Source organism: Octopus sinensis, linkage group LG6, assembly GCF_006345805.1.
Source record: "Octopus sinensis linkage group LG6, ASM634580v1, whole genome shotgun sequence".
In the NCBI taxonomy this organism is placed as follows: Eukaryota; Metazoa; Mollusca; class Cephalopoda; order Octopoda; family Octopodidae; genus Octopus; species Octopus sinensis.
The window spans coordinates 17,963,493-17,979,144 of record NC_043002.1 but is presented as its reverse complement, the minus strand read 5'-3'; positions in this window follow the sequence as shown (position 1 = coordinate 17,979,144).

The following is a 15,652-nucleotide window of genomic DNA, read 5'->3' as shown; positions in this document are numbered from 1 at the left end:
CGTAGACTCATCGTAGACGCGCGCTAATACCCAGAAGGGCTTGATATGAATCACGACTATAAGATACCCGGTTTTGGTTAAACTGCAACGCAAAATGTGGGAGTAGTTAGGTATCTAAATTTTATATATAAAGATATATATACATCTCTCTCTTCCTCCCCCTCTCTTTATATATATATGTATATATATAATAATATAAATTATATATAAATATATGCATATATACATACATATATTTACATACCTACATATATATGTATATATATGGGTACAGGACATCAAAAAAAGTTGAACAAAATGAGAAATGAAAACATACAAAATCATAGAAACGAACTTTTTTTCAAACAACGAAAAAAAAAACATAGAAAAACGAAACATACAACATAAAGAATATTCCCCCTTCTTTCAATTGTCCCTGTTTCATCTACTCCTCGTTTGAAGGTAAGGACAAGACGCGACTTCTGTGAAACTGTTCTTCCCGCAAAGCAATTTAAATAAAATTTGTGATTTTTTGCGGAGGGTGAAAGTGGTAACAAGAACAGGACAGTGAGAACAAAACAGTAAAAAATGTAAAAGACAAAACCATGAGAACAATGAGTTATATATATATAAAAGTAAGGTTGTGTGTTCGTCTCCTACGATTTAGATTCCTAACTACTTCCACATTTTGCGGTGCAGTTTAACCAAAACCGGGTATCTTATAGTCGTGATTCATATCGAGCTCTTCTGGGTATTAGCGCGCGTCTACGATGAGTCTACGATTAAAAAAAAAATTACCATAATTTTTTTCCATTTTAATGCATTTTTTCGCTATTATATAAGGGAAGTAACTCTCTAAAATGTCTACGATGAGTCAACGATTTGAAAAAAAATTACCATCATTTTTTGCTATTTTTGGGCTATAACTCTCTAAAAATGCTTATATAGTTATTTCCCTTACAAACCCGAGCAACGCCGGGCGATACTGCTAGTATATATATATATATTATGCACTATCGGGGACAGAAACTGACGCTGGTTACAAATTTTCACAACACACATCCATCTAAACAAGCGGAGAGAGAGAGAAGGAGAGATAGAGAGAAAGAGAAAGAGGGTGATGGCGGAAAAGAGAAGGGGAGGAGGAGAGTAGAGTGAGTAAGTGAGAGAGTGAGAAAGAAAGATGAAGAGAGAGAGAGAAAGAGTAAAACATTTAAATCCGTTGAAACAGACGATAACCGGCATTGTCTGACAAGCTTTCATAAGAAATTTCCCTGCGGTGTTCTATATATAAGTTGTGGTGTGGTGAAGAATAAAGAATCTAATTCTTCTTTCTCTTTTACTCGTCGAAAGTGAAGAATAAACTACAAAAAATTTAACATGCAACTTTGTTATATACAACGGCCATTCATCGATAAAATCTGGTCGATCTTCATCAGAATTACAGATGGTATTATCTCTAGCACACTGACATTAGTGAGCCTTGATACATGTTTATAATCCAAGGCGTTGAAACCATGAGTACGGCAAAATACCTGAATTTACCATTCATGATAAAAGCTTTGACAGCAGCGAGAAAGTGTTGGACTGTTCAAACACGTAATAGTAATTACGATAAGACATTACCGAATTTACATCTTCCTAACTACACTAACATCATGCCAATGACCGTGGAAAATATCAGAGACCTTTTTTTTTTCTTTTTGCACCATGTATTTTTGCGAGCGGGATTGGATTAGTTACTTTGTCCATCTGTAGAATATAGGCACCTTGTATTTATTTGGAGCAAAATAAGTAACATGGCGGCGAGCTGGGAAAATCTGTAGCACATCGGGCTAGGCGGCATTTCACACGTCTTTGTGTTCTACTTCGATCTACTTTTCTCCTTTTCATTCAGTCGGGGTCGATAAAATAAGTATCAGTTGAGCACTGTAGTTGATGTAATCGACTCACCATTCCTCCCAAATGGCTAGCTTTTCACCACCGAAATTTGGAGATATTATTTATTTTCAAATTTTGCAAATTTCCAACGAAGGCAGCGAAGTCGAATGAATTATTTCAGACAACCACAAAGAGTTCCATGTTTTCCCCAATAAGTTATATGAGGTTTGCTGTTGTTAAGTCAGCTCTATCATACGACTGATTATGAAACACTGATCTGCTATTTGTGATTTTTGTAGGAAAACTCTTTTCAATATTTCATTACCCACTTTGTTAGAAGTAGAGTGCTGCAGGAAAATCATTGGCAAGGTCAAAATTCAAGACTGCAGGTGTTTTGGAGTGGAGTCGGTATAGATAATAATATAGAAAGTGGGTTTATGTGACAATATGGATAATGAAAGGAAAAAAGCATGTGATTTTGAAATATCTGAATTGAAGTTTCATGTTATTAACTATTTATGAAAGGCCTAGACCATTAAGAAAAAAAGGTAAGTTTGGAGACAACGATCCTGGACCAGGAATTGGAATGAGAAGTAAGCAATTCTATACCGAGCCTGTTGGTTTTCTTTGGATACTATCTCGAGAGACTGTATACAGCAGCATGATCCGATGCATGGGAGCAGTACACTATTTCGGTCCTTACCCTTCTGAGCAATGTATAGTTTTCTTCGTTGCTGGTTGTTCAAGTATTCAAAAAAACAATTTTTTTCAAGTCTAGTTTTGAAATGCAATATTGGGATACACAACAGAGGCTATCATTAATATGAAACTTATCATTTCTAGCTATCTCGAGGGTTCCTGTTGCATGTTGTTTAAGCGTTGGGTACAGATGGTCAAAGCGCGTGGCTTAGTCGTTAGGGTATACAGTTCACGATCGTTAGGTAGTTAGTTCCTTCCTTGGTGGTGTGTTGCATCCTTGAACGAGACCTATTTCCCGTTGCCCCAGTGCACTCAAAATAAAAATAAATGTGCCCTTTTAAAGCCTAGCCAGTCTCACGGGCTCGGTTTCCCAGGTTCAAGGGCGTATGTGTTCCCCAACACATACGCAGCGTTACTCATTTTTGCCAGCTGAGTGGACTGGAGCAACGTGAAATGAAGTGTTTTGCTCAAGAACACAACGTGTCACCCGCTCCAGGAATCGAAACTATAATCTTACGATCATGATGTTAACACCCTAACCACTAAACCACGTGCCTACACCCAGTGCACTCAACTGGCAAAAATGTGTTGATCCTGTAATTCAAAGGGCCAAGGTATTTACATTCTGCGTCAGGTTGTATCTCTTTGAGAACTACGTTAAAGGTACGCATATTTGTGGAGTGCTCAGTCGCTTGCAAATTAATTTCAAGTCAGCTGGAACATTCGTCGTCGTAACCGACGGAGTGCCATTTACAGAGGGTTCCATAACGCTTTTCTTTATTATATCTGTATGTAGTTATTTGTGTGGCGAGTCTTGGATATTATGCAAGCGCGCAGATGTTCTTACATCTATGATGGTAGAAATCAGCGGAAACAAACTGACGAGCGAATCGTTAGCTTGCAGTTAGAAGTTCGATTCCTTCCAGAGGAAAAGCTGCATATAATATTCTAACTCGATAGCCGAAGAAATACAGACCTCGGCAACGTAACTCTATGAAGACGGGATATAATCACCAGCAAGTTGGATCCAGAAAGAGATATTATCTTAGGTTTCAGAGTTGAGATGTTATTTCATTAACTGCTATCTACCGCTTATAACAAAGAACTTAAAGAAAGCTAACATGTTTGTATACAATGAAAACTTTTTCGCAATAAACGTACCGTTAGTATATCAAAGAAAATTATGCATTCAAATTTGAGAATGTAGGATCTAATATCTTTCAAACATTATAAGGATTGTAGCCACAATCAAATACCAAACGAGAATTAATGAAACCAAAATGCATAGCAAAGTAATTGATAATATAGTGATATTATTTAGAATATTTCGGATTCCTAATAGCACAATAGGTGACAGAACCTACTGCATTTTATTCAGAATATATATACTGAAATATTTCTTAGTATTATATGGATTTCAAAGCTTCGGCGCTATTGAATTGATAATACAAGCCATAATTTACTTTTACCTTGTAAAACTCAATTTATGTATATCTTCAAGCTATATCTACTTTATGTATTTGTAACTAAACTTCTCCTGAAATTGAAAGCAATATAAGAGAAAGAGAAAAAAGAAAGAATCAGAAGAATTTCAAAAGCTTCCATTTGGTTACGTTTATTTGAACATAACATATACGAAGTAATGGTTTGTAGTATTAATATGAAAGAAATTAGCAGAACTTTATGTTCTTCAAACGTACAAATTCACTTCCACATATAGGTATGTATTTATAAATATGAACGTATATGTATATTCATGAAGGAACGGATATGCTTACGTACATAAGTAAATATATGTAAATACATATACACGCACAGACATATACATATATGTGTACATATGTATATCTTTCTATATGATTATGCAGATAGCAGTTACAAATATTTGTGTGTGTGTATGTATCTAAATACATAGTCACACGGACACAGTCACTCACACACACAAACACACAAACACACATGCACACACACACGTGCACACACACATCTACATATATGTATACACAACTATAGTATACATATATGTGCATCTAACGATATATATATATGTGGAAATATAAGCATGTGTATGCATCAATATATGTATATATATGTGTGTGTGTGTCTGTGTGTGCGTGTGTGTGTATGAGTGCGTGTGTGCATATATCCACGCATGCAAGCATACATATGTAAACGCAAACATATATACACATATCACACAACAAATAGCTTTCTATCTACAAACTTTTGTCATGACACAGAACGTACACACAAATCCAAATACACACACATTCAAATACGCACACAGACATACACACATACACACATAGACGCATAGGGAAAGAGAGTGTCTCACACACGTTTTATTACAACCTCTACTACGCTCCTTTGTTCGGTCAATGTTTTTAATGAGATTCCGAAACCTATGTTATACTCAGCAGACAATAACATTAAATTTATGAAATATCATATATTATATATAACTACACACACACTCACACACACACACACACACACACGCACACACACACACACACACATACACACACACACACATAAATACACACACACACGCACACACACATAAACACACACACATACGCACGCACATACACAAATGCACAAACACACACATATACGCACACACACACACATATACACATATGTATCTATTTATTACATTATATAATACATGGATTTTACTTGTGTTTTTTATATGTTCAATTCTAAGACAATTAAATCTAATTCTGTACCGTAGTTTTATTCCAGACTTTGTAGCACGGTGTGTGGAATAAAATCCACATTTCACAAAGTATTTGATTCCCGTTCATTGCAAGATGATTCCATGTTTATAATTTTACTGATGCCTCTCAGTCAAACTAAATCGCTGTCTTTTCATCCGAAAGGATAACAAAAACGTCTGTAAACAAATATTTCACAGCTATAAATTTTATAATTCATAATGTATGAGAAATATACCAAATATCTTTTTCTCTTTGTTTTCATTTATTCTCATCGCCATACATAGTTTACCTAACTTCTATTCATTACTCAAAGTGTTTCAAGCATATTCACCATTTATGTATACAAACGCGCACACGTATGTACACACATGCACACATATGGACAGACATATGCTTTATACACGAAGTGGGCTATGTATTTTGGGTAATGTACATATAAATCTTACGTTTATATATTTGTTTTGCAAGATTTTTGATAGACACACATAGAGATATACGCACGCGCAAATGAAGACACATACAATAGAAATACAAAATACAAAATGGCTGACCGTTAGTAAGGAGAGACACACAAATAAGAAAGAAGAAAGCAAAGGACCACTGATGCAGTTACAGGAGTGTGACGAAAGAACTCTGGCCGAAATAAGATTAAGATTAATGTAAAAAATAAATAACGCTGAAGCAAAGTAACACCAAATATATAGTGCGTGTGTTTTTATTGGCTAAGCTGGCAAAATGACCATTCCTAAATGCAAAAATACATATGAATCTTATCAGAAATATAAGTCGCACTTACATTCGTACTTATGGTATATCTCTAGCCATTGCAATGCAGGTTTGAACAATAAACTTCAATGTATCTGTCGTCGTTATTAAGATAATCTCTCAGTTTTCTTGAAGCGATATGTTATCAGTTTTCTGTGGCAAGAAAGTGTTTCGTAATCCAAAAGTCACCGAAAACATTGCATTATAGTTATTTTGCCGGAATGGAATGCCTAAGAATGGATTGTAAATTTTAAAATAGATGGACAAATGCACCACATTTGTTCAGCTGGATATCCAAAACGGAAATGTTCTAATGACAGGATTACAGGAATCTGTGATATAATTTTTTTGAAACAATGAATTCTTGTTGATGAAGTAGAAAAATAATAATATACATATTACACCCGAATCTGCCTATGGGCTCTTAGAAAGTTATATCCGTTGAAATCTGTGGGAAAGAACGATTTCCAAGACAATACAAAACTGAAGTAGGAAAAATTGCTTTGAGAACTCTCAGTGGAGTTTAAATAGTTTTTTTCTGTTAGTGGCAGAGTTAAAGTGTTTGCAAATCAGGGAAAACTAGTCAACGCGTTTGAGGTCAGGGAGCCCGTTGTTTGTATTATAAATTTACATACAACGTGCATGATGTTTCATCGAGAGAATATATAAAACTAGGATAAGTCTTGCATGTGATAAATAGCTTTGTGATATAATATAATATAATATGATGTAATATAATATAGTATATGCTACATGCATAGATTATTATCGTTTATTCAAGTGAGGATTAGTGAAAATTTAGTAATATACTTTGGGCAGTTGTAAACAAATATGGGGTATATACAACTTTATATTAATCAGGAGAGGCTCTCATTAGCAGTAAAGTTTCGTACTCTTAAAGGATTATTATGAAATTGTTATTAAAAGCACTCTTATTTGGTACATTATTAAAACAAGTACACTGATTTGCTCCCTTTTACTTTTTTATTTGTTTCAGTCATTTGACTGCGGCCGAGCTGGAGCACCGCCTCTAGTCGAGCAATTCGACCCCAGGACTTAATCTTTGTAAGCCTAGTACTTATTCTATCGGTCTCTTTTGCCGAACCGCTGGGTTTCGGGGACGTAAACACACCAGCATCGGTTTCAAGCGATGTTGGGAGGGGGGGGGGGCAAACGCAGACACTGAAACACACACACAAATATATATATATATATATATATATATATATATATATATATATATATATACATATATACAACTGGCTTCTTTCAGTTTCCGTCTACCAAATCCACTCACAAGGCTTTGGGCGGCCCGAGGCTATAGTAGAAGACACTTACCCAACGTGCCACGCAGTGGGACTGAACCCGGAACCATGTGGTTTGTAACCAAGCTACTTACCACAAGCCATATATATATATATGTATATAATAATAATAATAATAATATAATAATAATAATAATAATAATAATAATAATAATAATAATGAATAAATATTGCGTTGATCTATTAAATTATTCTCTTTTTCGCTTTTCTACACATACACTACCACTCTCTGCCATTCCATAGCGCGCTGCATTGATATACCACATACTTAGAACAATGCAGTTAAGTCTATTTATTCGCCAATCCTAACCATCTAAATTTGTATTTTTGTGAAATAAATATATCTATTTTCGTATATATAGACGACGAATTCTTGTCTTATTGTCAATCTGTTACAGACAAGTAAATGTCGTTTACACAAATAGAAAATCGCGTTTTTCTATTTGTGGAGAAAAATAGAAGAATAAAATTTTTTCACTTTTATTTCAGAAGAAAAGTTAAAATTTGGCTACATGAAACCCATGTACAAAGACGCTCTTTTATTTTTGACTATTAATAACTTTAAAATATATAGAATCATTGCAACAAGTATCTTATTACTAGTTTTGGTAAAATAACCGAAACTTTCTTGGGATCAAATAACACTATTTTTATTTTCTGAAATAAATTTTTAAATCTAATAACTGCGGAATTTAAGAAACGAATGGCTGTGTGGTAAGAAGATTGTTTACCAACCACATAGTTCCGAGTTCAGTGGCACTTGGGGCAATTATCTTCTAGTAGAGCTTCGTGTAGACCGAAGCTTGATAGACGGAAACCGAAAGAAGCTCGACGTATATATATATATATACTGAATCGAAACATATAACAAACAAGTAAAAAACATTAACGCGAGGACGTGGTAGAAGTAATGTATTATCAGACGCTCAGGAAAGGAAGGAAAGAGGATTTAACGCTTCGAGCTAAGCTCTTGTTCAGAAATAGATGTAAATCCAAAGGAAGGGAATACGGAGGAAGAAAATCGCCAACGATACACACATGGTTTATTTATATATATATAGTTGAAAATATGTAGAAAAAATATAAAAAGTGGAAGAGAAATGCCTTCGTTTCATATAGGTTAATATCTTTTTATAAATACATACAAATGGCGGTGCCCCAGCATGGCCACAGCTCATGAGCTGAAACTAGAATCAATCAATCATATCATATGGATGTCGTGAAATCCAATCAGTTTTCACTATTCAAATTACCTGTTCAAGGGACGTTGTACAGTATTCAGTATTCAGGGGTCTCGTCATTTAAGAAGAATGAGTCCAGAGAGTGAACCAAGTAAAGTCAGGCTTGGCCGAACACCGGTCACTTGGAAGGAGTGGAGAGAGGTAGAAGCAGAGGGATAGAATAATTAGGGAGGGGCGAGAAAAAGGGACAGAATGAAGTGAAAGAGGAGGGAAGGTGAGAATCTTTTCTACTTTAGGGACAATGCCAGAGGTTTTTGGGGAAGGAGCCCAGTTGATTAGATCGACCTCAGTACGCAACTGGTACTTAGTTTATCGATCCCGAAAGGATGAAAGGTAAAGTCGAGGCCAGGAAATGTGAGAGAGGGGGAGCGAAAGACAGAAGAGTGGAAAGAACGAAGTGTGAAGGGAATGAAAGAAAGAAAAAATGAAAGAATAAGAGAGTCGTACAATATATATATATATGTATATATATATATATATGTATATATATATATATATATTTACATATGCATTTATATATGTATGTATATGTATGTATATATATACATACATATATATACATATATATATATACATACATACATACATATATATATATATATATATATATATAATATATATATATATTATATATATATATATTACATACAACACACATACACATATGTTTACCTGAGTTTACTTAAGAAATATTCACCACAGGGGAATTTCATTGTGGATTTCAGCGGATTCCGTCATATTTGTATGGTTTGAGACTGCTTGCGCACCTAATGGCAATTCTCTTCTTGAAAGACCAAAGTTTGTATACGTGTCAACTATGTATGAAGAATGCATTGATAAGTTTTCAATGAAGACTTGGGGAAATCTATGGATTTATGTCAATGGTTCTGTCATTTAATGGCCGAGAAGAATTTACAGAAGCGTAGTGTGAGAGGTCAAATTATATATCAACGTACACAACATTACTGAGTCACATTTGTCACGAGTTCTTGATTTAAACTAACATATGTTATATGGCCAAAGGTCTAGTAACTAACTGGATTTGTAATAATATTTATGTAACATGCGATGTTGTATTGAAATGACACAATTTATTTAAAATATCAAGATAAATTAGATTTAAGATAAGATATTGTTATAATGGTTAGCTGTAGTGGTAAGGTGGCTTGATGGAAGAATCGTTGGCACTTTGGTCGAAATGTTTAGCAGATTTCTTCCCGCTGCACACATTCTGAGATCAAATCCTGCCTTAATTAACTATGATTTTCTTTCGGAATTGATAAAATAATGTACCACTTAAGAACTGAGTGTCGTGTTTTTAACTTCCTTTCCCTCTTAGAGTCTCGGTGACCTTGTACCGACATTTTCATCAATTATTGTAGGCTGTTGTTGCAGTTGTTTAATACTTTTGTAGTGCCAATTAAAACCTCTTTCACCAGACTTATGAGCAAAGGCATTCCATTCGTGACCGTTCCCTTTATAAGGAATATAAAATAATATATTATTAAATATCTTTCCAGTTTAAAGACGTTAGCATGTTTCATAAGAGATTTATTTGTCATTTCTTATCGGTCCCACGATCGTGTGGAAACGGGTTCATCGGTTGTATTCCATTACTCTTTCTGGAACACTGAGGACCCGAGAAAGGTTCTCAGTCATTATCACAACAGCGGCTCTCTTGCTGCAGCGTAGCCCAATACTGAGAAAATCTTGATGTTACTTACGGGCAATGCATATGAATTCAGACCAGTGGATAGGATTGATCTATTTCTGTTACAATTCTTGTATTGGTTAGTCAGGCAGTTGTAATGTATTTATCAATCCTGTTCTGGCGAAATCGGATTTAGTCTCCTGGCTATAAGAAATTATTTATTTAGTTATGTATAACCTTACAATTGACAATAGGGGTGGAGAGGAAAAATGGATCTATTTTCATAATTTTAGTAAGAGATATCAGTGCTTTATTTCCGGCCAGGCTTCAGAGCCTGTTGCCAAAGTAGAATGGTTTGAACACAAGGTAATGTTATGTGTTTGGTGAAATTGCGAGGGTGTGTTCCTCTTCCGGCTTCTCCTACATGGTAATGCTGTAGAATTTCACACTCAACAACTGCAGTGAGTATATGATTCTTGGAAAGCTAGCATTGGTCAAAGGAAGACGCGAACTCCTAAAACATGACAGTTCTCCAGCACTCATTGCCAATGTGACCAAGGGCCAACGTGAAACATTTCTGGGGCTGGAGGTGCTGTCTCAAACCGCCTGCAGTCCTGCCCATGCACTATTGTCGATACATCATAATCCAATATCAGTTTGTCGATAGACCGTAATCTCATGTCGTTGCTCTTTGGTTATGTTCTATATCGGACGAGACAGAGTGCCAGCTAGCCGTGAGTCGAGTTCCCTGGATGCGGTCTGAGAATATGGTAGCAGTACTGCCTCAGATATGGGAGGAGTACTCTATTGTGAGACTCATTTGAGTATTTTAGAGTATCAGTTGTTGGGGGCCGAAATATTTCCTGGTTCTAAAGTGAAAGACTAATTTTTGGGATGTGATTGTATATTTGTTAAAGAAATACTTCTGTCTTTTATAAGATGTCCCTTTCTCTAATCCAATATTTTCTGTGTTTAAGTCATTTTTGTTAGCTTATATTAATGGCAACTAATGTTCATAGATTTTCCCTATGTTAATATTTTATCAACTATTATGTACGTTGTCTACGATACTCTAAAACGTTTTCTATATGGTCTCCTCTAAAACGTTTGTAGCCATTTCGATAGTAAATTTGTTAATGTCTATGTTTCAGCTTCATATTTAGAATGGACTATCTTTTTCTCTCTTTTCTCTTTTATTTGTTTCAGTCATTTGACTGCGGCCATGCTGGAGCACCGCCTTTAGTCGAGCAACTCGACCCCGGGACTTATTCTTTTGTAAGCCCAGTACTTATTCTATCGGTCTCTTTTGCCGAACCATAAAGTTACGGGGACGTAAACACACCAGCATCGGTTATTAAGTGATGTTTGGGGGACAAATACAGACACACAAACATATACATACACACATATATAATATACACATATATACGACAGGCTTCTTTCAGTTTCCGTCTACCAAATCCACTCACAAGGCTTTAGTCGGCCCGGGGCTATAGCAGAAGACACTTGCCCAAGATGCCACGCAGTGGGACTGAACCCGGAACCATGTGGTTGGTAAGCAAGCTACTTATCACTCAGCCACTCCTGTGCCTATAATAATATTTTCAGAAAAACATATTTTGGTGTTGATATTAATATTTCTTTCTTTGATGGTTTGGATATTGATGTCAGTTATATTCCTTTTTGCTATAGATACAGAGCCTGACATTTGGGGTGGAAGGCTAGTACATCAACCCCAGTATACAGCTTGCGTTATTTTTATCGACATCGAAATTATGAAAGGCACACTTGACCCCGGCAGAATTCGAACTCAGAACGTAAAGACGGACAAAATGCAACTAAACATTTATAATTGTGCTAACAATTCTGTCAGACCACCGCCTTTTTGATGTCAGTAATATTGTAATTTTTTCAAATTCCATTTTAGTGATTTCAATCCTTCATTTAATTTCTGATCCAGACTTCCTATTATTAGATTACATTTCTATATATATACACACTCATACGCGCACAGACAGACACACACATACACACACACGCGCACACGCATAACAAATTGAGTAAAAAATAATTCTTCGGATTTTCACTGCTGACTTTTGGCAACTTGTATCTCCATGTCGTATCATTAATTTAATACCGCTTGCCCAGTTGTTTACTTTTTATTTTCATATATATCTTATAAACATTAATTGATTATTCGTTATTTTACAGCTTTTATTAGTTACAATTATAGCCATTTTACTCTACCGCTGATAAAAAAATAAGTACTGAGTACTTTTTTCAGCGACAAAAGAAATTAATAATGTGGAAAGTTATGCCAGCCTCAATGACAAGCCAACGTCAAGGAAACCTGTTGCGAAAGCTGTTCCCTTGCTTCAAATGGTCGAAGAACATCCTAATACAATCACGCGTACATTGTCGGTAGAATTTGATTCTTCACAAAGCACCATCAATCGATAATTCCATAAGCTCGGTCTTGTGAACAGACGCTGTCGAGTGGTTGGTGATGAATTTACCAATGACCAGGCTTAACGACACGTTAAAATGTGCAAACAAGTCCTGGCAAATCCTCGAGAAGCCTGGTTTTGGCGTCGAGTTGTATATGGAGAGGAAAATTGGATCTATTTTCATAATTTTAGTAAGAGATATCAGTGCTTTATTTCTGGCCAGGCTTCAGAGCCTGTTGCCAAACAACGGTGGTTTGAACACATGGTCATGTTATGTTTTTGGTGAAAGTGCGAGGGTGTGTTCCTCTTTCAAGTTTTCCCACATGGTAATGTTGTTGACACTAACGTTTACGCTCAACAACTGCAGTGAGTATATGATTCTTGGAAAGCCATCATTCGTCAAAGGAAGACACGAACTCCTACAGCATAACAGTTCTCCAGCACTCATTGCCAATGTGACCAAGCGCCAACTTGAAAGATTTCTGGGGCTGGAGGTGCTGTCTCAATCCGCCTGCAGTCCTGCCGAAGCATTATCAGATAATTAGGTTTTCCTATCCAAAACTCATCTCCTGCACCGAGGAAGGTTTAACAAAGTGGATAGTTTGAAACCGGGTGAAGGAGGGCTTTTTCTCTAAATCAGCCGCATAGCATACGCGTGGAATTAAGCTTCAGGCACACCAGTGGTAACTGACAAGAGAATATTGTGGGATATATTTTGATGAATAAATGCTTTACGTATGTAATTTGTTGGAACTATATATTAAATATTCGAATACGTAAAGCAAAGCTTTTGACTCAACTGGGTATATATGTATATATTACTGCATGATATATAAAATGTTAATGGGTTATATACGGTACTGTCATAAACTTTTACAGTGTTTTATAAAACATTAGCAATTACAAGCTACTAGACTTTATCACTGTTGAAAGTGGATGTGTTCAATAACTTAGTGTAAAGAACACATCACCGCCTGATGCCGTTTTCAATCTTAAATTTTGAAGCTATTCCAGGATTTATAAAAAGGGTTATATTTACTAAATATTACATCACAATCTTCACGCATGTCCCGATCTCATATAAGACAATGGATTATCTTTATCAGTTTACCTCTGGCATAGGTCTTAGTGGAGTCTATAGAGATTTGTAAACACCTAGGTTTACATATAGAACTACTTCATATATGATTCTCAGGTCTTGTATTCTTCCATGTCTTCCCAGCTTTGGCATAAACCCGCTTTTATAATTGGCTTTAATTTATTCTTTATGAAAATCTCTGTTCGAAAATGATCACTATCAATTTAATCTCATGCTTACGATGCTAAATTCTCTACATTCCTTGAAGTTTCGGTTTCTTTAGTAATAGAACAAAGATACATTGTTTTATTTAATTTGGAATGTATCCACTCTCATATATTGCGTTACAAAATATGTTATTAGATCTATAACATGGTTTATAATGCCTTTAATACCTTTCTGTTTTATCTCCTCCAGTTAACATAACATATTTCATTGCCTTTATTACCATTTCTACTTCTTTTAAGATTCCATTTCCATTAGCAGCTTTAAAATTGAGAATAGACGGTCTGGTCTCCTCACCGTACAGTTCTTTTATGCAATCATTCTATCTTGATGCAATCTGTCGATGATCAAACGTTATGTTTCGATTTTTGTCCTTAATGTTACAACGCGGTTTACTCGTGCATGTACTGCTTGTGATCTCGTTTATTTCATCTTACTGTTCTTTAGATTTAAGCCGGTTAATAAGTTTTCCGCATAAGTGGCATTGATCATCCAGGTATTTGGTTTTTACTTCCCCACATTCAGAAGTGATTTCTATATTTAGGTTGCTATATCTATCTTCATCTTCATTCTTGTATCTCTTTCGCTCTTTCCGTCCTCATAGAATTTCCTCTATGATCTAGCTTCGTTTTTCGCCTTTCTTTGATTTCAATATTTCATTCTACTTCTTCATCTCTACGCAGTGCTTGTGTCTCTTTTATTGCATAAATATGCCTAATTGGTTCATATTATCAAATAATATCAGTATTTTGCCTGATTTAGAAAATTTTAATTTAATTGCTCTGTAATTTTTAGTTATTTTGAGTTACATTTATATTCCGCTGCATATTGATACACTGTGGGGGAGAAGAAACTTGAAAAATATAAACACGATTAGTATGCTAACAATCTTGATATAAGTTTCCTTGAATAACGTTATCTTATGAGTAACCATCATCAATAACAACAGCAACGTATATCAAAATGCTACGCACTCCTACGTGAACTCCACGAAACGCAAATCTCCTCATGGAAGATTATCTTTCGGAACAAGGTATGGAGGAAAAAAAAAATATGGTGCAATGTTCAGTAAATATTTCATTTTTTGCAGTATTAATTATGATGAAATATACAAGCAATTGACAATTTACATCCAGCTTGTAGAATCTGATTGGTAGGAATCGATAAATATGAAAATTGAATCAAAGTAAACATTTAACGATATAGCTGAAATCAGCACTTAGCTATTGATTATAAATAAATAAATAAATAACTAAATGACTGAATGAATAAATAAATGCATGTAGTGTTAGGAGTATGACACTCATTTCTAACACCTGTACGTGACATTTTCATTAGAAGCAACATATTAATGTATTTATTGATATATTTTTTATAGTGTTATATTTCAGGAATCTATCGATCTTGGTTGACCATGAATTTGCACATAAAATATTTCTCACGAAGCAGTAAACCTAAACTTCTAGGAAAGATCAGTTGTTTCGTATGCAGAAAAATATTCACCTCAACGATACGGGTGTTGATCAAAGAAAAAGCAAAGATCTAAATATTTTGTAGGGTATACCACAGGTGAAGTCAAGACACAGAAAGCCAGACTACGCACCCCAAAATTTGGGTTACACATTTTACATGCTGAGT